This window comes from Canis aureus, chromosome 7, assembly GCF_053574225.1.
Source record: "Canis aureus isolate CA01 chromosome 7, VMU_Caureus_v.1.0, whole genome shotgun sequence".
Taxonomy (NCBI): domain Eukaryota; kingdom Metazoa; phylum Chordata; class Mammalia; order Carnivora; family Canidae; genus Canis; species Canis aureus.
In genome coordinates, this window is record NC_135617.1 from 4,271,642 (window position 1) to 4,298,020 (window position 26,379).

At 46.1% G+C, this 26,379-nt stretch overlaps 1 protein-coding gene across 3 annotated transcripts in view; it reads left to right on the top strand.

The window, feature by feature from the left end:
• Positions 1 to 26,379, top strand: part of FYN (FYN proto-oncogene, Src family tyrosine kinase) — a 211,415-nt gene that overhangs the window by 71,202 nt on the left and 113,834 nt on the right. For all 3 annotated transcript variants that reach the window (XM_077902737.1, XM_077902734.1, XM_077902735.1), the window contains one exon: positions 22,091 to 22,160. The gene's annotated coding sequence lies outside the window, so the exon portion shown is untranslated. The remainder of the gene's footprint in view (positions 1 to 22,090; positions 22,161 to 26,379) is intronic.

The following is a 26,379-nucleotide window of genomic DNA, read 5'->3' on the forward strand; positions in this document are numbered from 1 at the left end:
TCCACCCCGTGCCACTCCACCCTTCCCCTTACCCCTTCTCCACAGGGAGAAGCTACCACGAGAGCTGCTGTGCACCCAGAAGACAAAAGGAACAGGCTAGAAAAAGCAGGAACAGTTTAGAGAAACTGCAGTGAGACCCAGCAGGAGGGGGGCCCGCTAGCCCTCCCCCAACACGCACCCCCCCTCCCCGCCCACCATGCTATTTTCTTCCACACCGGCTATTGTTTTTTCACTTCAATTTTTGATGGCCTACAATTCGATCATTTTGACTTAAGGTCGTAAGTGACCTTTAAAAAGAAAAAAAAGTTTCTTCAGAGGAGGTTGATGACTCATGAAATGATTAGTTGACACGTGTCCATGAATTAATTTGATCAGATTTCCCAGCCAGGGGGAAGGGGAGTGTGATTGCAAAGTGGTCAGTAGACAATTTGGGGGCCTCGGGGACACCCAGGGAGGGTACGTGGTGTAGAAGGCCAACAGCAGGACTAGAAGGGGGTGGCTTGGGAGCGCTGAGAGGATTAGGGAGGAATAAAACCCTTAACCACATGGAGTCTTGTCCCTAAGACCCAGAAGTCAGGCCAGCAGTGGCTTTGGGTTGTGTAAGGCTGGTTTGGTGTCTAAGGCCGCCAACAGCACCGCCTATCACGTGTGGGGTTGCCAAATTTAGCAAATAAATAAAATCGTAAAATAAACGATGCCTAACTGAATTTGAATTTCAGATAAACAAAAGTCATTTTTTAGAGCGTAGGTCTGTCCCAGATTGCCCAGAATCCAGATTCAACTGGGTGCCCTGAGATTTCTCCGGCAGCCTTGGGAGCGGCTGAGCGCGGTTCTGAGACGTCGTGGGCCCCGCGGCCAGGAGGGACGGGGCCCGACGCCTCTGGGCTGGTGGGAGAACCTGCAGAAGCTGGCGCCCCGGCCCGGGGAGCACGCGGGAGCCCCCCGGCAGGTGCTCACGGCCCGTGGCAGGAGGGCCCTGGAGGAGGTGAGGGGCCCGGGCCGGAGGCCTGGAAGGGCTTCCTCCCGCGAGGGGGACCGACGGCTGCGTGACCGCCTGGCGCAGGGAGGGCGAAGCTGGGGGCAGCCGCGTTCTCCCCCGGGGCTCTCCCCCGCCCTCGGGCCACCTGGCGGGGGACTGCGCCCTGCTTAGGAGTCACTGCCCTGTCGTCTTCTCCTCGGGCGGAGAGCCTCCTAGGCGGCCCCTGGTCGCTGGCGGCAGGGTCATGTGTCCCATCGGTTAACAGCAGACCGGGGAGCACAAACATCCAGGTTTTGCCGTGCGTCGCATCAGGTGCTACTTGGGGCAGTTACGGATGTTTCCAGAATGAGGCTCGTCGGGAGCCAGGGAGGGAAACCTGAGGTCTTGCTTCTTTCTGGCTTCCGTGCTTGCCAGGGACTTGGCGGGAGCGTCCATTCCTGCCCGGGGCCGGAGTGGGGGGACTCGGTGGGCGGGGGGCCCTCCACGACGCCCAGCTGGGGACAGGCCTGCCCGGCGGGGAGCACGTCGCCCGGCTCACAGCAAACCGTCCGGGTCCCTCCAGGGCCTGGGGGCTCCGCCCTGCTTCTTGAGGCGCAGCCTTAAGCCCGGCCTTCCCGTGTTCCGGGACCAGCGCCTTCTCCGGACTTCTACCCACGCGGGAACCAATGGCCTTTTTAAGCCCACTTTGTTTATGTCAGCAGCTCCTGACGTCAGCTGGATTTGAGGAGAATACCTCGGGGAACCGTCGCTGGGGCTCATCCTCTCGCTAAACTAGCACGTGGGAAACTATTTAGAGGGGAGAAGGTCATTTATGGGAAAGAAGCCGCTCTTCTGTTTGCCCCGTTCCCGACACGCTGGATGTCTGCGATGTTTCCTTGGAAAGCAGCGTGTCCCCCACGAGCGGAGCTGAAATCCCGCACGCTGCTCCCCCCCCTCGCCCTCCTCCTCCTCCCCAGGGAGGCTGTTTCTCCAGGTAGCCCCGCAGTTCGCGCCCTTTGCTGCAGGAATGAAATGAGCCTCCGCAGACTGTCCCCTCCTCAGCCCGGGCGCCGCGGCGTTCAACGTGAACCAGAGCCGTAGGCAGAGCCCCCGTCACGCAGGTTTCTCCCTTGCCCTTTACCTCCGTGGCCTCCACCACCCCCAGCCACGCCGGCCGAAGAGCGGGTCACTTCCTTCCCCGGGGTCGGAAGAACCGGGCTCGACCGTTTGCAGCTTGGAGGAGGTGAACCCAAGAGGCCGAGGCCCCGCGATGCGCGAACTGGCGCTCGGGGCAGCTCGGGAGTGAGCGAGCCTCCTGGACGCTCATTAATGCTGCCTGCTGCTGTCCAGGGGTGCTCCGCGGGGTGAGGGAGCCCCACTTCCAGAGGCAAGCCGCGAAAGCAGCTCGGGTTGGAAAGGAAATGGTGTGTTTGTTGTTTTTTTTTTTAAATGAAGCCCAAATACTTAAACTTGATTGAACTCGTACTTTTAAAAGAGCCAAATAAATATGTACCCCCTGAAAGGTACCTGACTTGGAAAATCCAAAAGACTACGCCCCAGCCCAGATCGCCGGGCGCTCAGAGGATGCAGCAGCAGCGCACGCCCTTGGGACGCCCAGGGGCCTCCGAAGGTCAGTGGAAACTTGCTGTTTTGAGGCAGATGGTGGATCCGGGAAACAGTTCCCAAAGCGGATGGGGCCTTTTTTTCTGGAGAAAAGTGGGTAAACAGCGAGGCCACTTAGTTGTCACTTTTCTCACTTAGAGGAACTTCTGCTGGATTCTGGTCATCTTCTGGTCCAAAACGTTATAGGTTCCCAGCCAAGAAAAACACGGACGGTTGGGAAATCTAGGAGTCTTTACCCAGTTTCTTCAAAACCCACGTCTGCATCGATCTCGGCAAACGGTCCGTGGTTAAGTCTTGGCGTTGGTGGGTTGACCTGGCGGGCGGATACAACTCAGATACCTTGAAAGCTAACACGGCTTCGGATACTTTACTCTCTTCACTCGCTATTTGTGTAATTAGTTCGTGTGTTTCTAGTGTGATCTGGACCACGGGAGGAGACCCCTCAGTTTTCTGGTAATTCATGGAATGACTTATTCCGTTCCCCGTTACGTCCAAGTGGCCAGTATAGAAGTTCTCTTGAATCGGTCCCCGTTTGCCCAGCCCGCAGCCTTCTCTGCCTGTAAAGTTTTGTTCAGTTAAACTACGGATCATCGACAACTTCTGGATTCCTCCTTCGGGTATTCCGTGTCGGCAGCGATCACAGGAGGAGCTCCTTTGAGCGCTCTCTGACCCTGCATAAAATGCACACGGCGCACAGACCCCCGCCTTGGTTATCTTGGAAATGGCTTAAATGCAAGAATGTCTAAATGCAAGACCTTTAAAATTCCACAGAGCTCTGAAAGCCGCCGAGTGGGAGGTCACAGGTGAGCCACACCGTCAGGGCGCGACCCCGCCCCCGTTGCTGCCGGAGGCTGGAGGGTTGCTTGACCACAGCGGCATCACAGGTGACGCAGAGGGCGCTCCCGCATCCCTTCGACGTAATGCCAGGCTCTCCGGGGCTACGAGCAGATTCCCCTTACATCTGCCACTGGGTCTGGTCTTTGATGTTACGGGGCCTTACTTGCTGGCAGCGGCCTCCTTGGGATCTGCGAAGCCTTTGGATGAAATCGCAAGGAGGTGTGAGGTGATGAAGTATGGAGCAGCAGACTCCGAGGAGATCCTGGGAATTGTAATCTGTCTTCTTTCCAAATGATAGAATTTCGACACTTGCGATTTACGCTTACTTGTTTCTGCTGCAGCCCCCATGGCATCCCACCCCATCCTCACAGGGTATCCAGCCCTGGCACCTCGTTTCCCGTGAGGACAGACCTGCAGGCCTGGGGCAAGAGAGGGTTAAATCTGAAGCTAAGTTTCCAGAAATTGAAGGCAGGGCTTTTTGTGTCACTGCGAACTAACCTATTCATTAGGAATCCTGCTGCATCATCCCTGGAACTTAAATCCCCATTTTCATCTTGGTGGGTATTTTTGGAAGTCAATGAACAGTATTAGCTTATGCTCTGGAAAAAAAAAAAAAAGAAATGGAATGATCCCGTGACAGATTTAAGGAGCATGCTGCAGTCACTCCCGTTTTAGATTATAGTAAACTCCTCCTGCGTCAGGCTCGCCCCTTGTGAGTTCCGCTTCCTCCCTTCATCACGTACGCACCGGGAGGACCTCTCCCCTCCCGCAGGGCCTCGGGCAGGCCTCCGACCAGCTGAGCACCCCCTCTGCCACCGCCGCACCCCTCGGCCCCCCACCCCGCGGGGAGACCTGGGCCTAAATTTCAGCTCTTCTGCGGTTCATGTGTCCTTACTTAGGGGAAAAAAATTAGCAAGTATTTTACGTTGCTTGTTATAAATCATTCATCGAAGCGCCACTAAACCCAAGCAATTTATTCTCTCATTGATGTGTGCGTAACTCCCATTAACATTCGTAAAATTGTTTAGAATCAAAGAACCTGCAGGAGCCGGTGACAGAGGATCCGCTTTGATCCTGCTTTTTACAAAGTGACTCATACCCACGGGGCATCGGCAAGCATTTTAAATATGATTTTTACAACTCCTTTTTAAAAAGTAGAGCAATTACTGGCTCTATCATCGCAGCGTGCCTACGTCCTTGGGGATAGCTGGTGGCTTCCAGTCGTACAGGCCTCCCCACCCGGGCTGCAGGCTGGCGACACGGGCGCTGTCCCCGCTGGAGATTGAACCCTGGCTGCCGCTCCTGCACGCGGCCCTCCACCGCGGGGCTGCTGAGCCTGTGCCACCCAGAGTCACAGCCCCGCACAAGGTGCCCGAGCAGTGAGAAGGGGGCCACTGTCACCCACAGGACAGCCAGGAGGAAATGGAGGCTCTGGCTTCACCTGAGCTATCTGCGCGGTTGCGGACAGATAACATCGCCGAAATGAGCAGCCGAGGGTGGAAGGGGCTCAGTCCGGATTCGCGTAAAGCCGTTGAAACCCTCCGTTTGCCAGTCCTTCCTGGGGTGGAAGGTCCACGACGCGGCGGAAGGCATTACAGAAACAAAGCTGAGAATACTCAAAGCCGAGGCCTTGGCGCTGCGCTTCCTCGCTACGTGTGTCTGTACGGCGCTTGCGTGGGCCCCTGATAACCCACAAAGGGACCCACAGAGGGTCTCCCCTGACGCGCCCCGTGTCTAGGCCTCCGCGTGTCTCCTTCTGTCTTCCCTGCTCCTTCCCCACCTCCGCTTCTGCCTGTCACAGGGCCTTGCTGCACAAGTCTTCCCAAAGCTTGGAAAGGGGGTTCCGTTTGGGTGAGACATGGTCACCTTTGGGTCCGACTTGGGCGACACACCCGGCCGGTATCCTTGCAGCGCCCCTCAGCCTGTCTTAGAAATGTTAAAATTTTATGACGCTTAGATTAACCCTGGTTCGTTTCTAAATGTTGCTCCTCAGAAAATCATCCTACCAAACAGGCGGACATGGGAAACTGTAAGTTAATTTTATTAGATTTTGCAGCGCCGGTTATAATTGAATTATTTCCCTAAAGACTGGCAGCTCCTCACCTAGTTCTGTCCTTGGAATGTCGGCAGACCTTGCAAGAACTTCCAGTCTCCTCTGCCTTTGTCGGAGGTTGAGAAACAAGTTTTCATCTCTGTAATTGTTCATCTGGATATTCTGAGGAAGAAGAATACGGAATATCCCTTTAACCACTGAACCTCATTTCCAACCTTTTTTTTTTTTTTGGTAAAGAATAAATACACAGTTTCCAAAGGAAGGAAGCAATGCTGGCTATTAACAGGTAGACTCCATCTGGCACTGAACAGATAGAAACAAGCCCGGAATGCTTTTTACTTATTCTTCACCACGGCGCTGGGAACTGGGTCAGGATCATTCTTGTTTTACAAATGAGGCTGCTGGCGCTGGGGAGGTGAAGCCAGCCTGTCTCAGGGCCACAGATCCCCGCCCAGAAGAGTTGGGAGGATTGAGGGCAGGCCTGCACGATTATACTGCCCACCCCTGCTTGCTGCTGGATCGTAGCTAGAGTCAGGATGCGCAGGCCCAGGGTCAGCCCGAGGGTCCCTTGTTCCCAGAGACCCGACTGGACCCTTTAGCACCTAACAGAGCACTTGGAGCATGACAGGCACTCAATAAATGCTTGTTGAATGAAAGTATTGTCAAAGCCAAGTAATTCATTATAATTCATCATCACATCCTCGTGACTGCCCCGGCCACGGCCAAATCTATTTTGAAACTTCTTTGCAGATATGTTTAAAAAATACATGTTTTTTAAAAAAAATTTTTTTAATAACATTACCAGAATGTGCCATATGGGTCAATGTGGCCAAAGGGCCCTGGCAGCCAGGACCATCAACAAGTCAAGAGAGGTGCAATGAGGATACCATATGCAAACTTTCTCTTTGATATAAGATTATTTCTAATAAGGGGGGCACCCGGGTGGCTCAGTTGGTCGGGCATCTGCCTTCGGCTTGGGTCATGATCTCAGGGTCCTGGATTCGAGCCCCATGTCGGGCTCCCTGCTCGGTGGGGAGCCTGCTTCTCCCTCTGCCTCTACCCCTCCCCACTTGTATTCTCTTTCTCAGTCTCTTTCTCTCTCTCTCTCAAATAAATAATCTTTAAAAAAATTTATTTCTAATGGTTATTTTTTCCTGACTTTAAAAATACACTCATTGTAGAAAATTTAGTGAGATGTAAAGAAAATTAGGGATGCCTGGGTGGCTCAGCGGTTTAGCGCCTACCTTTGGCCCAGGTGTGATCCTGGGGTTCCGGGAAAGAGTCCCACATCGGGCTCCCTGCATGGAGCCTGCTTCTCCCTCTCCCTGTGTCTCTGCCTCTCTCTCTGTCTTTCATGAATAAACAAATAAAATCTTTAAAAAAAAAAAAAGGGGAAATTAAAACATCTCGTAATCACACTCCGTTGAGATAACAATGTTAAGCTCATACTTATTTCCCCTCCTTTGTGTTGGGGATGTGCTTCATAAATACACATATGAGGTTTGGATCCTGATTTAATTTAATACTAAATTGTGATCATTTTTTAATCTAATTAAATAATGACTATGGAGTTTTCTGTTGTACGAATAGACATAATTAAACATTCACCATCCTATTACTGTGCGGTTACATTTTCTCATATTTGGTATTATAAATAACATATAGTAATCATTTTGGTATCTAAATATTTGCTTATCTCCTTATTTCTTAATGAAAGCATAGACTTGACTTAAAAATATGAAGTTTCTATACATGTAAGATCCTTTTTTTAAAAAAAAAAAAAAGATTTTGTTTACTCATGAGAGACACAAAGAGGGAGAAGCAGGCTCCATGTAGGGAGCCCAATATGGGACTTGATCCCGGGACTCCAGGATCACGCCCTGGGCCGTAGGCAGGCACTAAACTGCTGAGCCACCAAGGCTGCCCTATACATGCAAGATCCTAAATAAAGACAAAGGAACCATAGGAAAAAATACTTGCCACAAATCTATTAAAATTCTTAACACTCCATGCACTGGTTTCCTTTCACTCAGAATAGTTTTTCTCACATTCTCATGACCAGGCATTCGTTATAATTTCCTCACCATTGTACTGGTATCTCATCTGATTTAGCTAAAATTCTTCCCACTAAGTGCTTAGTTCTTTGCTCACGTGCTTGGTACCATGCGACAGTATCTATCCTCTTGAGACTTCCCAAGGACTGTCTGAATCTTGTCATTACATCTGACTTGCAAGTCCCTGAGTAACCTCCATACGTCTCTCTTGAAAACAACTTAAAAATAAAAAAATAAATTCAAACTGCTGTGCCAAGCACTAAGGGTGATATTTAAAGTACGACACAGCCCCAGCCATGGAAGGATTTCCAGTCAGTTTGGGGACAACATGCCCACGTGATAAGTAAACCTGCATATCAGAGATATTAAGTAAAATTTCTATATAGTAAACCTTACCCACCTTGCTCCGTTGTCTACAATTTCTTCGGTTTAATTGAACACACCTGAATCTTACTCATGACACACACAAGGTGGTTTCGATCACCATGGTAATGGTAATATCCTTAAAGTCTTATCCAAATGGTCACCATAATGGCAAGAATTCTGTTTTGTTCATTATTGTATCCCTACTGCCCCACCACCACCACCACCGCCGGCCCCAGAGCAGGGCCTGGCATGTGGTATGTGTTCAGTTGATTATTTACTGTATATATGAACAAAAAGTGTGCATCTTTTTTTCTTCACATGGAAACTACCGGCAAACAGTTATATGCTTAGGTTGACAATAAGTATAGTCAGGTCAAAGGAGAGATTGTGGTAGGCAAGAGTTCTAGCTCAAATATCAGAGCATTTAGGGTTCAAATCCTGGGCCTGCAATTTACCAGCTTTGTAACCTGGGGCAACTTAATTAATTTTTTCCAGACTTCCTGAGAATCATGGAAAACAACCTCCTCAGTGGGTTGTTAATAAGGATGAAGTGAGGTCGTTTATGTAAAGCATAGCACAATACCTGGCACATAGGAAGTGTTTAGTAAGTGCTAGTTGTTATGTGTGTTTTCCCCTTTCTTTTGATCCCTTGGTATTGTCAAACTACAGCCTATTCTCAGGGACTTAGAAGTACGAACTGGTTCATGATGAGGGATAGTACACCATCGGCCTTGGAGTCAGGCCTGGCCCTGCTACCTGAGCCCCGCTCCGTGATTTTGTACCTGGCATGTGTGCCTCTCTCCGGTGTGGTGTTCGTAAACTTATTTTTGATCTAACACACAGAATTTAATGCATTTTTATATCACAACCATATCACATGCATATGTGACTGAAAAAGAAAATTTCATCAAATAATATTATGTATGATGCCTATATTAGTTTCCTAGGGGCGCCAAACAGAGTACCACAAACTGAGTGGTGGTAAACAACAGAAATGTATTTTCTCATAGTTCTGGAGCCTGGAGATCCAAGACCAAGGTGTCAGCAAGGTCGATTTCTTCTGAGGCCTCTCTCCTTGGCTTGCAGATGGCCATCTTTGGCCTTTGTCCCTCACGTGGCCTCTCTTCTGTGCATGTCTTAATCTCCCCTATTAAGTACACCAGTCATAGGACCCCTGGGTGGTTCAGCGGTTGAGCGTCTGCCTTCGGCTCAGGGTGTGATCCTGGGATCATGCGATCGAGTCCTGTATCGGGCTCCTTACAGGGAGCCTGCTTCTCCCTCTGCCTGTGTCTCTCAAATAAATAAGTAAAATCTTAAAAAAAAAAAAAAAAGACACCAGTCCTGTTGGATCAGAGCCCACCTTGAGACCTCATTTGGCCTTAATTGCCTCTTTAGGGCAGCCCCAGTGGCCCAGCGGTTTAGTGCCACCCTCGGCCCGGGGCGTGATCCTGGAGATCCAGGATCGAGTCCCATGTCAGTCTCCCTGCATGCAGCCTGCTTCTCCCTCTGCCTGTGTCTCTGCCTCTCTCTCTCTCTGTGAGTCTGTCGTGAATAAATAAATTTTAAAAATCTTTTTTTTAAAAAATGCCTCTTTAAAGGCCCTATCTCCAAACACAGTTGAATTGTGAGGTGCTGGGAATTAGGACTTCAACGTATGAATTGGCAAAGGGGACATAATTCAATCCCTAACAGTGCCCTTGATATTTTTTTTCTCTTTTATTTTGTCAAAGAAAATGCTGAGTACAACCAACTCAGTAGATCTTTGCAGCCCACTGTATTGATTGCCAGACCACAGGTCGAAAGGTACTGCTCTGGTGGGTGGTATTGGTTAGTGTGATATTGGCACCGGCATTAGGAGGACTTGCCTTGGACGGATTGTAGAAATAGCTCAGAGGCTCAAAACGGGTAAAGGAGAGTAAGAAGATCAGAGGGGACAACCTTCTGCAAGTGCATAACAGCTAGCTAGGCTTAGGGGTAGCAAACTTCTGTGAATAGCCAGATAGTAAGTATTTTTGACTTTGTCGGCCATACGACCTTTGCCAGGGCAGCTCTGTTGTATCGTGTGACAGCAGCCAGAGACAACAGGTAAACTAACTAATGGGTATGGCTTGTTCCAATACAAATTCATTTATACGCCCTAAAATTTGAACTTCTAATATTTTTCACATGCCATAAAATATTCTTTTGACTTCCTCCCCCCCTCAACAACTTAAAAATGTAAAAACCATTCTTAGTTCATGGGCTGTGCCCAAAGCAGGGAGGGGACCATATCTGTCCCACAGGCTTTAGTGTGCACCCCTTCCCTGACTGGTAGAGACCAATCACCTAGCTAAAAGGCTCTCAAGGAATTTGGCCTGGACAATTTTCCTCAGTCCATGTAAATGCTGAAAAATCTCCATGGTTACTCATGATTAAAATAATAATAATAATCTAAAAAGCAAGGTTTTTTGGGTTTTTTGTGTGTGGTTTTTTTTTTAATTTTTTTTTTTTTTACCAACGGGAACTCTAGTGGGGATGTGGAAACATTCTTAAAGCGCCCAGAAAGTCATTATGTGTAAAGCAGTAAAGTTAGGAATAGAATTAGCATGGAAAGTCTGCACAAAAACCGACAGAGCTCGAATCTAAAAAGGAGTCCCTTCAGTAAGTTGATATTTAGGGAAATGTAGTGGCCAGAGAAAGGCCCAGATTTTCTCAAGGTGGATGGAGGATGGCAGCTCAGCTCCAGAACCCCGGTCCCCATGCTTTTCTCTGAGGGGGAGGGGGAGTGAGGGCTCCCCCAGCCCCCCATCCTCCATGGTCCCCTCACCCTCTAGGCCATGGGGGGGGGTGGCCATCTCCCATTTCCTGTGGGGACCGCCCGCAGCCGTAGGATGCCCTGTAAGCTGCGGGCCAGGGGGTCTGAGAACAGACTGGCCACCTGGTTTCTACGCCCCGAGGGAGTGTTTCGGTGGCAGCTGGAGCAGCTGTACAGAGCACGCACTCAGGACGATGAACGCGCCCCCCACAGACGCCAGGAGGGGGAGAAGGCCTAGCGGGAGACGCTGAGCTGCCCCAGGACAAGGGGCCCGAGTGCTCCAGTCCAATGCTAACCCGCTGAGGGACATCGGTCGGGACTCCGCCTGGTGACCCTGGGCATTGCGTGGCGGGAATCCTAAGAGCCGTAGACCTCGTCAAAGTCTGGAGTGGTGTCCTGGGAGTTATGTTCAGTATTTTAGACTGTCCGGTGGCAACATTTACCCACAACCAGGCTGCACAGGCAAGAATTGCTGTTGCTTCCTTTGGCAGGAAGGAGCTGATCTCACGTGGTGACTCTGGAAGGGCGACGTTGAGGGCCTGCGTGTGCCACAGAGAGAAAGCACCTTTATCCCCAGGGCTTTCCCCTGCAGGGACTCTTCAGACTCTGAACCAAGGACCCAGAAAACTGCTCGTGTAATTGACATGAAAAAATTTTTAAATTGGGCTTAATATCTAAATGTTCACTTGAAGAAATCAGATAAAACTAAAATGTGTTATTTCATTTTGAAACTGCGTTTGTTTCATTCCATGTAATAATAACTATAATTCCATATAATAATAAATAATAACGCGTAATAATAAAGTAGCATTGGCATGAGAGTCCTCTTAAGTGAATAAAAACACAATTTAATGAAATGGCACTTTTTAAGCTTTTAGCAAAGCAAATTTTTAAATTATCTTGCTTAAATTAAATTGCTGTGCTCTCTTCTCTCAGTACTTATAACAGCCCCGTTTTGTTTCTGGTTTCACGGCATTAACCATCAAGTTTTTTTTTTTTTAATTGAAGTATAACATTCATACAGAAAAGCACAGAAATTAAGTGCACTGATACTGAATTTTCATGAAGTGAGCATTGCTGTGTCAACAGCAGCCAGATGGAGAAAGAATGTCACCCAAATACCCGAAGCCCCTTAGACCCTTTTAGTCCGTAACCACCCCCACTCCAACCAAAGGTAACTAATAGCATTATTTCTAGTGACATTGATTTTGTCTATTTTTGAACTTCATTTAAATAAAATTGTACTATGTAATCTTGTATCCCCCTTAACATTATATTTGGAAGATCCCTCCATGTTGTTATAAGTTGTACTTTGTTCATTCTCATTGCTGTGTAATGTTGTATAACCACACCACAATTTATTTAATGCTTCTAGTATCCTGCATGGACTTTTATGTTGTTTCCAGTTTGGGACTATCACAAAGAGAGCTGCTAGGAACATTCTCGTACATGTCGGTGGGTGAGCATATGTAACATGTCCGTAGGGTAGATCCCTTGATGACGAGACCTTGGGTCATAGGTATGGGCGTGGTCAGCTTTCAGATACTTCGAGTTTTCTAGCATCTTTATCAATTTACTCTCATCAGCGTGGATATGAGGGTTCCACTTACCCCATATCCTCAGCAACACTTTGTCGTTTTAGACAGTTTGGTTGGTGTGTAGTGGTAATGCATTGTGACTTTACTTTTCTTCAACTACTAAAGCATCTTTTAATCTGTTTTTAATGGACATTTGGATTTCCTTTTTTGTGAAATTTCTTCTGAAGTATTTGCCTGTTTCTTTATTGGGTGTCTACCTTTTCCTTATGGATTTGCAGGAGTTCTTTGCTGGATATAGTATTGTAATCATCTTCCCCTGTGTGCATGCCTTTTGATTCTGTTGATGTCATTTGACAGAGATACTTAATTTTAATATACTACAAACTGCTGTATTTCCCCTTTATGATTAGAATTTACTTAGGTTCTGTTCCTTAAAAATCTTCACCTCTTGCAAAGTGTATTTTACCTTTCACATGTAGCTCTACCATCCATGCAGAATTAATCTTTACATGGTGTAGAGATTAAGAATAATTTTTTCATATGGATACTCAGTATGTTCATCAACAACTAGGACTTCCATAACAAAGCACCACAAACTGCATGGCTTAAAACCTCAGAAATTTATTCTTTCCTAGTTCTGGAGGCTAGAAGTCCAAAATCAAAGTGTGAGTGGGGCCAAGTTCCCTTTGAAGGCTCTAAGGAAGAATCCTTCTTAGCTTCTGGTGGTAGCCAGTAAATCCTTGGCACTTCTTGCCTTGCAGCTGCATTGATCCGATCTCTGTGTCTATAACCATAACCCGATTCCCCTTATGTCTCTCTCTGCCTAAATGGCCTTCTTCTTATAAGAACACCAGTCATATTGGACTAAGGCCCCATCCTAATCTACTGTGACCTCATTTTAATGAATTACGCCTCCTAGACCCTTTTTCCAAATAAGGTCACCTGCTCAGGTACAAGAGAGTAGAGGGGATTAGTACTTTAGTGTATCCTCCTGGGGCACACAGTTCAACCCACAACACCTGGTGAACCCAGCACCATTTATTGAACTTCAGTGTCATCTTTGTCATAATTTAGATGACTATCTGCATAGGTCTATTTGAGGCCTTCTTTTTTGTTCTATTGGCCTATTTATCCTTTAACAAATACCATGTTATCTTACTTACTATTATTTTATAATGAATTTTGAATCTGATAGAATAAGTCTTCCAGCTGTGTTGTTCTTCAGGATTATCTTGGCTCCTAGCACTTTGCATTCCCATATAAGTTTTTGACTTTGCTTGTCAGTTTCCACCAGAAAAACAACAATAAAACAAAGCAAAAATAACTTTTTTTAATTGAAATTGCATTGAAAAAAATTTTGAGATTTTTTTTTCAAGTTTTATTTTTATTTAATCTCTACACCCAAAATGGGGCTTGAATTCACAACCCCGAGATCAAGAGTTGCACACTCCTCTGACTGAGCCAGTCACATGCCTGGGGAGAACCAACATCTTAAAAACAGTGAGATTTCCAGTCCATATACATGCATAACCCTCCATTATTTAGGTCTTTAATTTCTCTCAATGTTTTGTGTCGGACTTATCCTTTGTTGGACTTACTCTTAGGTATTTGATGTTTTTTGTTGTTGTTGTTGTTGTTGTTGGAATTGGTTTGAAGAAATAGGAAGGTGAGGAAAAGAAAGAAGCTTCTACTGGGTTTCTACTTCTACTTTACATTATTAGGAAATGTTCCTAAGTTAATCAAGCACAGCAGGACTAAGGTTTAAATTGAGGTCTCACTGACTGATTCCAAATAAGACCTAGGCAAATAAATTAGTTATCACTTCAGGAATGGAAGCTTGATGAGAGGTAAAATCGTTCATAATGTGGAGTCCTTGGGGGTGGATAAAATAGGTCCTTGGTAGAGAAAAGGTGGAGGTGTTTGGTCACCCACCCTGCCACATGGCGAACCTGTGTTCAGGCTGGAAGAGATGAAGACAACATGCAGAACCTGGGTGGGGGTAGGGAACTAGATCTGAGATTTTCAGAGTTCTTAGAACATTAGGGCTCCCCCAGAAGAGCCAGATGGGCCAGCAGGATGGCCCAGGTGGTGGCGTTTTGAGTCCTTCTTCCCCTTGAGCCAGGACTGTTCTGTTCTACTTTCATCTAATACACTGTTGGCATTTAGTATAAACCTTGAAAATGTACACCACATGTGTATGGATTCACAAGGTTCTTGTACTAAAGAGATTGTATTAAATCTACCAGGCTGGATATTCTTTAACATTTCATTCATCCTTAGGATTCTGGGATTCTCATACTGTATGTAGCCAACCTCCACTCCAGGGGCTCTGTACACATCATTATGAACCTTGATCTTGGCAGCATTGTGATACCATGTGCATTTCGCAGGCCTTCCCAGGAGCCACTGCAGAATGTTTGCTTGGAGGGCCTTGGGAGGAGTATTCAAGTTGGAAGGGAGCTCAGGGACGTGTCCAGCAGCTGCACCTGCAAAGCCGTGTTTCCATTGAGGCTCTGGACGGCAGATCCCTAGAAATAGCTTCATCTACAAGGACATGTCAGAAATAATTCAAGTGTACTACAAAAACAGTTTCGATTTTCTTTTTACCTGATACGTAAATGATGTGATTCCCTGACAGAAACTCATTGTTCATTCTTTAACTCGTTTAGCAAAAGACATGATTATTATAAATATATACTTCATTCTCATGAGTCTTATAGAAGCAGAATCTTTATTTTTCCTTCTGAGAGCCAACTAATTAGACATTCCAGTGGCATTTATTTCTCCCCCGAATAAACTAGAGGTCTTTAGCCCAAAGATTTAAACTTAATAATTTATTACTATAATTATTAGAAATTATATCATTACTACTCCTACTTGGGGCAGATGGGGATGACAGGGAGCGAGGGGGAGCCCTAAAGCCCCACCCAACCCCTCCAGCCATCCCCTTTGCATGACTCAGTCCAACCATTTGTGCCAGTGAGCTCAAAATATATACCTCCCTAGTCTGACTTCAGAGCTGGCCTGTTGGGCAGCTGAGGATCAGCTCATTCGCTGGTTTGGTGGTGCCTCCAATTCTCTGAGCTGGCGTTTTGTAGTTCTTCCTTCCTACTCTCTTATTCTGTGGTCAGTGATTTCTTTCTGCTGGCCGAGTGCCTTCTCTGTTCATCTCTTTTTCTGTCCATCTCTCTTCCTCCTCATTTCTTCTGCCGTTTACTCCCCCTCCAGCAAATAATAAAACGGGCAACAACCAAGCCTCACTTGAGCCTCCCCAGCTTGTTGGAGTGAGGCCAGAAGAAATAGGGCCTTGCAGGCGAGGGAAGCAGATGGGTCAGCCGTGCCTTCTCAGAGCACCCGTCCTCCTCCCCCAAGAGGACCGAAGGCCACAGTCAGTCATGAAGCAGGCTCGGTTTTCTAGGCAACCCTGTGTTCTCTGGTTCCCATCCTCCCCTCTTGTGATTGGGCTCTGTGTGCTGGCTTGTTTAATGCATTATCCCACCATTTGGAACGCTTTAATTTTTCAGACAATTGACTTTAGACTTGCAGAGAATATGGTAGGATAGAAAGAGGATTGTATTTCAAATCTATTGTTACTTTTGTGCACAAGCTGCCCAGCTTGGACCTCACGCCATGCAGGACAACAGTGGCCCCCTGGGGGGGGGGGCGGGGATGTCATTCTCCCCACCCACACATTCCTTGATTTTGAAAATAAGACTCAGCAAAGACTCCCACAGCTGTTTCTTAGCAAGTGGGCTCCAGGAGTGTGTCCTGGCTTTATCATCAGCCTGTACTGTCTAGAGGAAGACTTGGAATCTCCAGATTTTATATACTTTATATACAGAATTTATATACCTTGGTTACAGAGGTGAACTAAAAAGGTTAATGCCCTTTGAATGCAACAAAATAAGTGGAAGTGCCTCTTCTGTGCAAGGCCCTGGGCCAGGCACAGTGCCAGTGGCTCAAAGATAGATTTAGAGTAGGTTCCTGCCCTCAAGGAGCTGTTGGCTCTTTCCCTCGAAGCAGATGGCATGGGGAGTTCTATAGTAGAGGTACAAATAGAATGAGATTAATTCCAGTGGAGGAAACTGGACGAGAACTTCAGGAAGGGATTTATATTAGAGTCAGGCTAGAGGGATGGGTTGGTTCTCCATTCTTGCAGGTGGAGGGAAGAGCACCTAATGGGGAAGAAACAAGGCATATGAAGGCCTAGGAGAGGAGCAAGTGCAGGGAACAGTAAGTGCTTTGGTAAGACTGGGCATGAAGGAGGAAGAAGAAATGGAAGATAAGGTTGAGGTGGGTTTGGAATAATAGTGGAAATTGGAAAGTGACTTTATGAAAGTCATTGGGTGTTTTGTTTTGTTTTGTTTTGTTTCGTTTTGCAATGCCACCAAACCCTGAAGTCCTAAGAGGTGGCTCAGAAGCACTGCAGGGGCAGAGGTCCAGATCAGCTCCTCTCTTGTGCATTTTATGTACTGGGGAATTGTCTGTCTTTAAAGAGTATTCCATTTTAAGAGAAATGGAAACCCAGTGGTATATGCAAAAGAGAACCATTCATTTATCCAGTCAGTTAACAAATATTGAGTGACTCCTACATACTTAGTCCTGTACTAGGTTTGGCTGAAAGACCATTGAAGATCTCAAACTAATCAGTGGCATGGTAGCAAGAGCCCACTGGGTTAGCATCCTAACTTAGAATCCTGTCTCTGCTGCCCACTATTTATATGAACTTAGGCAAGTCTCTCGGTCTCACTGGGATCAGAGTCTCACCTGGAAAATACAGGGCTGGACTGATAAGTCATTTCCAGCTGGGGCATTCTAGGGCTGATGTGATCAGAGCTATGATCCAGAGCTTGTTGACAGAGCGGGAAAAGGAGAGACCAAAGTCAGAGAGGCCAGTTAGGAGGTGATGGCAGGAACTTCTGAGAGCCATCCTAAGACTCTGAGCGGGGGGCAGATTTCATTTACTCAGGCAACAAACGTGTAACACTCAGTGCCAGCCACTGTGTGCTAAGCTAAGCATTGATAATATAGCAGCGACCGAAACCAAGTCCCTGCCTTCCAAGTACTTTGTGTCTAGGAGGCAGCAGGAGGGACTGGGAACATGGGTGATAGATGTAAGGATGTGATTTGAAACTCATGACAAGGGATGCTGGTTGGAGCTATGGAAGTATAGGAGGCACCAGAGAAGAGAAAACAAAATTATTTGGAGAGAAAAAGAGACCTGCAGTGATAGAACCTAAGGAACATTCTGTGGAGAACCAACTGATTTCACTCCGTGATAGCGCATTCTTCATCAAGCCAACACAACAAACCTGTCCCTCAAAATATCCGGTTGTGGCTAAGAAGCTGTAGCACACAGAAGAGATAATGTCCGTTTAGACAGCAGCCCTCCTTGACTACGTACATCACTCCTGTATATGAAGTAAAATTACCCCAAAGTCGTATATGGTTTTATGCAAGAGCAGGTCTATTTGGTTTCCTCAGAATGGTCTTTAAGAAATACCAGTGTATGTAAAAATGCTATAGGTGACGGCCCAAGTTGCTGGCCTCTCCAATCTTTTCCTAGACCAGCTGGCTTTTTTTTACTTTTCCCCAAGTTATTGGAGTGGATCCAGGAGCAGATTCTGAGATCCTCAAGCTTTTCCTTATTTACCCTGCCAGTAATTACATGTCACAGGTTGTCTTCACTACTGGAGTCTGAGAGCTGAGCAATTAGTCTCCCATTGTCTTTACAGGAAATGACATCCATGTGGCTTCTGGGGAAAACAACTGTTGACCGCTCTGGTTAAAATAATTTGGAAAGCGTTCAGCACTTCCTCTGGTTGATCATTTAAACCGGCTGATTTAGAAAGCCTTTGGAAATGAGCAAAGCTAACAAAGGTTGTTAGAACCAGAAATACTCCTGAATCAGTTCCCCCAAAGAAAACAAGTCTCTAAACTGTTGCTCTGGTCTCTCAATGCACCATCTTGTCCAGACTCTTCAGCATGCAGCTGAGCCCAATGCCTCGGTGTTCTGTTCCTTTTATAATGCTTTATTGGGCAGTGATTAATCAAGATGCTTTCCAGCTACAGATAATTGAAAACCCAACTCAAGGAGTCCTGAAAAATAAGAAATTTACTGGAGCTCCATTGATTCCACAGACTTCAGAGTTGGACCTAATGCAGTCACGCCAACTCTGCTTCCCTGGGACATTTTGTCTTTGCTTTCCTCTCTGGGCCCGGTTTATCATCAGACTAGAGCGACGTAGCTACAGAAGTCCTGGGCATCGTATCCCACACAACATGCAGAAGGGGGCAGTTTATCTCAAAATGAGGAGAAGCTCCCAGCAAAACATTCTTCACATCCTGACGGCCTGATTTGGGTCACATGCCCAATCTTGAACCAGTCCCTGACAAGAGGAATGTGTTCCCCTTACATCAGTGCATTTGAAACCCTGTGGACGCGCAGATCACCTGGGGACCTTGTAGAACAGATTCTGATTCAGTAGATTTGGGCCGGGGCCTCAGAGCTGACATGTCTCAGAAGCTCCCTGGTGATGCTGATGTTGCTGGGTGGCACACCGCAAGGCCTTAGGCCCTTCAGGTCCCCACCCTCCAGCTGGGAGACACTGTGGCTAAGGAATCTAGGGGATCTGTTAGGAAAAAGGGATAAGGAATGACCCATGCAGATGGGGACTGTTTCCAGGGGTAATGAGAATGTTAACCTTTAAACCAGGAGTTGCTTAGGGTCTATGGTATGTATTAGAAGCAAAAAGTACATGCAGGGCAACGTATTATATGGGAATGCCTATAATTATTTACTATTTATGAAGACGTATATGTCATAATTTTTTGAAGATTATTTATTAGAGAGAGTATTAGTGGGGGAGTTGGGAGAGAGGGAGAGAAGCAGACTCCTTGCTGAGTGCGGAGCCTGAGCGGGGCTCCATCTCAGGACCCCAAGATCATGACCTGAGCCGAAGGCAGATGCTTAATTGACTGAGCCACCCAGGCACCCCATATGTCATAATTCTTGAAACGAAAGATTAAACACTCACTATCACACAGTTCTTTTTTTTTTTTTAATACCATATATCTAGTGTGTCTCAAAAAGTGCAAATTCAAATGAAATAGATGTAAATGTCCTTAAGTTTAAAAAGAGTGTGCCAGGCCCAGCCTTTGAGCTGCGTGAATATGTCATCTTAGTCCTCAGGGAGAGACTATACCTTCACTGTCCTAAGAGTCCCTTGATATGATGTTGAGCATGAAAAATACTGTCAGTGGTTGAATTCATGTGAAAGCAAATAATCACAATGCCTTTATGAGTGATTTTCAGTGGAGAAAATTATACTCTCATCATTTGAAAAGAAAAAACTGTTTTGGTATTTTTTTTAAGTTCACTTTTTTAAGAGATCTCTACACCAGAGTGGGGCTCAAACCCATGACCCTGAGATCAAGAGTCGCATCTATTATTTTTAAATTTTTCTTAACAAAGATACACAGGAATCCTGAGCTGCAGCTGTTTAGGGAGAAAGCTGATAAGACCAAAGGACTGGTGTCTATTCTGAAGCAGATCTATCATAGACCCAGTGGGGCTCAGAGTGAACTACACAGCCCTCCTGAGACGGTCTCTTTTTGGTGGTGGTGTTATCTCTGACCTCATATGCAAGGACAAGCATCACTGGGGAAGGAAGATGACATTTTATCACTCCATCTCCCGGAACCCCCGGCTCACATATGTGAGACCTATGGGAGAAGCCGGAGCAACTCTTAACTGGCCTTGCCTGCAATAGGTCACCAAGGTGCACATACTTAGGAAATCACCGGAGATTTCTCGTCTTTGCAAAAGCCCTGCAGGTTGAGAGATTCCCAGCTACTCTGCACTCGGTACTCTGTAAAGGCAGGGACTGTGCTTGTGTGACGGGATAGTGGAACCGCTGGTCCCTTCCCAGGAGATCTGTCAGCAGCACTGACTGAGCATCCACTCTCTAAAGAGAAGTAAAAGAAGAGAACATTTTGTTACCTAACTTCAGTAATTGATACTCTAAATATGAAGTGTTTAGGTGTGCTGTCTACATATTTAGGACCTCACAGCCTGCCAAAGAGACATGAAATAAAAGTCATAGTAGCTGACCTGTATGGGGCAGGCGAGAAAGCCCTTGGACTTGCTGATTGATTCAAACAGTGCCGGCCGCATGCTTTCCCACCTGGATGTGCAGTGAAGCGAAGCATTATTAGCCAAGGGAGGGGGAAAAAAAGAGTATGTTCCCTTATAGCTTAAAAGGTAGGATACAGTAAGTGTATTTCAAGTATCTGTATCGAATAAAACATAGTTTTTGAAAGGACAAAAAAAGGGGTAAGATCATAGCCATTGGGAAAATCAAGGTAGAAAGGGCTCAAGAAGAAGAAAGTTGAGCCAGGCCTAAAAGCGGGGGCTCATGACCTGGGGTCCGGGAACGGAATTCGGGGCTCTGTGAACTTAGATGGGGGGGAATTGTTTTCACTAACCCTTAACCAAAATCTAACATTTCCTTCTATTACAAAAGCAGCATTGCATTAGTTCTTTGTCACCAATAGAAATTACAGGTATTTTCATATTACATTATGGTTATAGAGACTTCCTAAAATATCATTTATGTCCAACAGGACTTCAAATTACAGTAATTATTAGACTTCTGCTGGAACTTATTTAAATATGGAAAGAAACATAGTTTTGTCATATATTTTGATAACTGTATATCAACATACTTCTTTGGAATCCTGTTCACGTATTAATTTCAAGCATTTAAAAACATTATTCTGAGAAACGTGTCTCTAGACAGCCTACGGCACAGAAAGGGTAAAAAAAAATGGCCCAGACGATGGCTTGGCCTCCTACCAGCAGTTATGAGACAGAGACTTTCGGGAGGACCTGGCAGGCCCATGGACGCGGGCCAGGATAGGTGACTGGATGCTACGGCTTCCGGTGGAAAGATGTGGAGATAGAGCAGAGGGGAGCTGGAGTCCCAGGCTAATGTAATTTCACAGATAAATTTGTAGGTCATGGGAAGCCATGGAAGGTGTTTCTGCAAGGCCTCTTAAGTTGTGTTTGGGAAGGATGCCTTGCAGAGCCACGAGAGTAGGATTGGAAGGGAAGAAACCGGGGGCCAGGGAACCGGTTCCTGCCAGGAGCAATGCCAGGCGGTGTAATGATAAGATAGAGAGAAGGCAATGAGTTCCAGCACGCCCGCAGGACTAGAAGGGCAGGCTGGGACCTGGCTTTACCCAGGAGGTGAGGAAGGCCGTGTTTGTTTCCAGGCCCGGGTGATTAGGAGACAGATAATAGCTCCTTGCATGCCCTAAGTGTTTACTGCATGTCAGGTGCTGTTTTAAGCCTTGCTGTGACATTTATATGTCATTATATTTATCACATTTAATCTCCATAACCACCCTGGGAGGTCAGTTCAATAATCCCTATTTTACAGATAAGAAAACGAAGTCTAGAAATGAACGGTGAGTGTCTCACGGCCAGCAGTTGCAAAGAGAGTGTGTTATTGAAGGAAATAGGGAAGAGAATTGGCCTGGGGGGAAGACTTTCCATGAGTTCAATTTTAGATCTTCTTGCATTGTTTTGTCTTCCATTATTTTAAAGGGCTGAAAATTCAGGTATAGTGTGAGCAATAGTTTCTGGCTTATTTCATTGTCCAGATTTTTATTCGTTTGTTATTATGAGTGCCGAGTTAATTTGTAAATTGGTTTCACCTTCCTTTGAAAAACAAGATGCATCCAGCAGTAAGTGTTTGGTACGTTGACGAGTGCCCCCAAAGAAGGACAACAGTGTGCTTTCCAGAAGAGTAATTAATTCTGTGTAGAGATGCATTTTTCCTTTTGTTGTGGTTTGTCTTTCAGGACTGGTCCAGCAGCTGTATTAGAAGACATGTGGTGTGTATAAAGTTTGTGATACTTGGGGGAAATTTTGGTAAGTGTTGCTGCTTTTACTTCTGATACCTTTTGTGGTAAAATCGTGTCCCAAAGAGAAGCCATTGCCTCGTTTTGTGCATCTTTTAAATCTGCACTCAACTTGGACAGAATGGGACTTTATAATTAGATGTGACATTCAATCACTACTTGTTGACAGTATGACATTTTTTTTCCTGTTATTGCTGATGTTATTAAGAAATATGGAGTTTTCTAAGATTTAGTAAGAAGTCTAGATTTAGGGAAGCTTCTGGATGCGGGGTGAAGAATACCCTTGACAGTTTAGCTTATGGTCCAGGTAACCCATGGAATATAAGAGTAATAAAGTGCAGACCAGTAGAAAAACAACAATAAAAATTCTCCACAGCAGAGAAATCCTTATGGCTTCTCTGTTGAAATGAAAAATGGGCAGTTCGCTGTTTGGGGAATGGAAAATTGAAGGAAATCAAGAATCCCATCGTGTGGGAGCCAGTCCCAGCATGATGACAGTGGCCCAAGAGACCAAGCACATTAAGTTCAGTAACCACCCAGAATACTTTGCTAGCAGTAATAAAAGTCTTCAGGGTCAGGTGACCTGGCTTAAAATTTAGTTCTCCACTAACTGATTGTTACATACACTCTCTGAGCCTCAGTTTCCTCATCTGTAAAATGAGGCTTATAATGTTACCTACCTCATATGGTTGTTATGAGAATAAAATGAGCTAAGTGGTACTGGGGCATGGTAGGTGCTCAATAAAGCAGTTATTTTTGATAACAGGACAATCTTATTTGGAAATTGGACATTTACCACTGAAGTCAAACTACCAAAAGGTGTACATATCTCCCAGCAGGAGGGCCACCAAGGGTGGGTTGGTCACACCACATGTGCTGTCACAAGGGATGTCCCAGCTGGTCACCACAGCCCATCCTCCAGAATCCACTCTGCGGCAACCCCAAGACATTTGTCATCTTCTCCACTGCTGTCCACCCATTCTTAGACAAGCGTGGCTAATTTAAGTTCCCTTCCCTGCCACCTTTACAGCTAAGTGCAGTCATCTTTGTTAGAGTTTTGTCTGGTTTTGAAGTTAATGTTACTTTGAACCAAAATAATGAAAAGGGGAAAAAGAGTCGAGGAGTAGCTGGCACCCCTGGTTTGGGCTCAGTTGCCATATTTAGGCTTTCATTTCCAAACCTTTCTTTGGATTTTTAAAAAAATCTATGCTTATTATGTACCCTTCCCAGAGATCCAGTTATTGAACTGAAATTTTTAAGCTTTGACTAAAAGAATTTGACTTTGTGGTAGGGCTTATATCTGTGGTTGGAGGGAATCAACCGTGTCACTGCAGGTGGGCTGGTGTTTAAGATCGGTGGCCCCAGGTGGCCCCTTCCAGTTTCATGGACTCAAAGAGACGGACACAACCTCAGGGATTGTCTGGCCCCACTAGCCCCAACAAAGTCTCTTCTACAGAACCCGTGACCGAGGGGAGTCCAAATTCTCTCAGAGGTGAGGAGCTTGCTACTGTGCAGAGCAGCTTGCTCCAATTAAATAATTAAGGGGCACAGGGAAAGTTTAGGGGGTGATGAAATTATTTGTGGCAGTGTTTATATGGGTGTATGTTTCATGCAAATTCATGGAACTCTACAATGAAAGGGTGAATTTTCCATAATTAAACCTTAGTTTTAAAATGGAACAAACAAACAAACCCCCAAGCAGACAAATACATAGACATGTAGCTCCAATTGTTAAAAAGAAGAGGGAAGGGAGGAGGGAAGGAGAGAGGGAAGGAAAGCAATCTAGTCCTTCCACTGAAGGGTAGGTGCTTCATGAGGCGTGAACTTGGTCTTCTTCCTTCCTCTGGTCTCAGTGACTGGGCGGTGCCTGGCATGCAGAAGGCCTCTGATAAATATCTCTTGAGCCATCTATGCTTGTAGTCACTTTATAAGCAAACAGAAACACATCTCCGCAGTCTCTCACACAGCAGCCCTTTGGGTATTTGAAGACCCTCTCCCTCATCGTTATTCGGCTTTTCTCCTCTGGGTGGAATTTAACCATGTTCCATCCACGTACTGTTTCCCTCCTGATGTTACATCCCTCGCCCTCCCCCAGCCTGCCTCTCCAGCATTAGAAACTCTGCCCCTGAGGTGATCCAGCCCTCGAGCAGTACCTGGGGCTGTTGCTTCTGTAGACCATGTCAATAGATTCCAACCCTAATCTTCTTCCTTTGCAATCAGTACCAAGTGCCTGGTAATGGATCGTGAAAGATTTCTAAAACAAAAACAAAACACACACACACACACACACAGTAGTCGTCTATGAATGGGGCGGGAGGGAAAGGTAGGGAGGATAGCCACCCAAGAGATAGGGTGATGACAGATCCATCCTCTTAAGCGTCTTGACCGAAATGAGGCCAGGTCTCGCCCCCCTTTGTTTAAAACAGCAGTAGTGCTGTGTATAAATCTTTCAAGGTAGCACCGTATCACATCCTGACTCTTCATTATGAGTCATAGGAAGTTTGAAATTCTTAAAAAAAACTTGAGTGCCTTGAAAAATCTAGTTTTTTTTTTTTTTTTTACCCCCTAGCCATGCCATGGGGAGATGTATGAATACATAAATATAAAGAGAGTGGTGGTTCTCAACCTGAGTTAATTTTGTTTCTCCCAAAGGAGGAGGCATGGTATTTTGGTTGTCACACCTGGGTGGTGGGAGAATGTGTGCTCCTGGCCTAGTGGGTGGAGGCCTCGGATGCTGCTATAACTATCTTACGGTGCACAGGACAGCATCCGCCACACCCAGTGATCAGGCCCGAGGTGTTGAAAATGCTGAGACCGAGAAACCTGATGTGGAAGTAATAAAAAAAAAATTAATGTTCAAAGTGCTATTACTTTGAAGGTTTAAAATTTTAAATACTTTGACATTTAAATATCTGTAAATATAGAACTAGAAAACATCAAGAAGTTTGGTCACAGACCTCGTAAGGGACTGTCTCTTACACTACCCGTAACTCCGAGCAAGAACCGACTTCCATGGATTCAGGCAGACAGATGGGCATCTGAAGGCTTAGGCTGATGACTGTTGACTTAGAAGCGAGACTCACACAACACGATCCCCGCATTCACACAAAGGAGGTTGTCTCCTGTTTTGATTTCAGCCCCAGTTTCTTCAGAAGAGGCTGCCTTTAGATGGTCTCTGAGATGAAATGGTATTTCAATCTGGGGCCAGTCCTTCCTTTTGAAGCAAGGGCAGCGATTCTGCTGTGATGAAAATGTGCTTAGGAAGGAGAGAGATCTCATTACCGACGACTGAGATTGGGTATTTTGGTCCACGGGGCTGTTTATCTGCATCAGTTTCCTAGTGACACCACAGTCTGGTTTAAATGTAAGTTGTTGAGAGCTTTTGTAGCCCAAGATGGCTACACTTGCTGAAGCTGGGAGAGTAAAGCAACATATGTCAAGTTGTGATATAGCACAAGCCACTTGAAAAAGACTTTAATTATAGGGCTTGTTTTAGGAGGGTAACTGTGCTTTTTTGTGAGGTATATTTTGGGATCCACTAACCCAGCTTCAGGGCTAGTAATATCTTCCCAGAAAGGGTGTGGCTTGTGCTCGTGGACATAAATATTCTCTTACCAAAGCCTTTGGTGTAATATTCCTTCGACTTCGCTACCCTCCATGTTTCTGGTTCTGATAATCTGTCCCTTCGCAAGGCTGCTGTGAAAATGTGTTCTGGAAAGTTGGAGAAGAAAAGGGTAAAAGATCTCATTTCAGATGGCCAAGTCCAGAGATTTAGAGACTTTACATTATCAGCCTGCTGTTTTTAAGATGAATAGAATGTGGAGGAGTGCACCAAAGCTGAATAGTAAGCAGCGTCGGGTGAGACAGCAAGAATGCTGAATATCCTGATGTAAGGAACTATAGGAAGCTACACATGTATAGCTCCTTCCCTGCCGGCACTGCCTCTCCAACGCCCGGGTAACTCTCGTGGGCCGCCTCAGTGCCCTTTTACCGCAGCGAAGGCCCTCGAGCATGGGTATCCACCTGCACGTAGCTCTTCAAGACTCTCGCCTCTGGCGGCCTCCTTCACTTCCCTCTTAGTACCTGAGGCCTTTGGGCTCCTTCAGAGGAAGGGTTGGAACTTTCTGTCCAGTCAGCGTTTCCTCGTCCTCCTTTGAAAGCAAAGGATAAAAGGAGAAATAAGATCAACACAATAAAACCAGCTTTTCATCTACGCAGTGTGTGTGGCA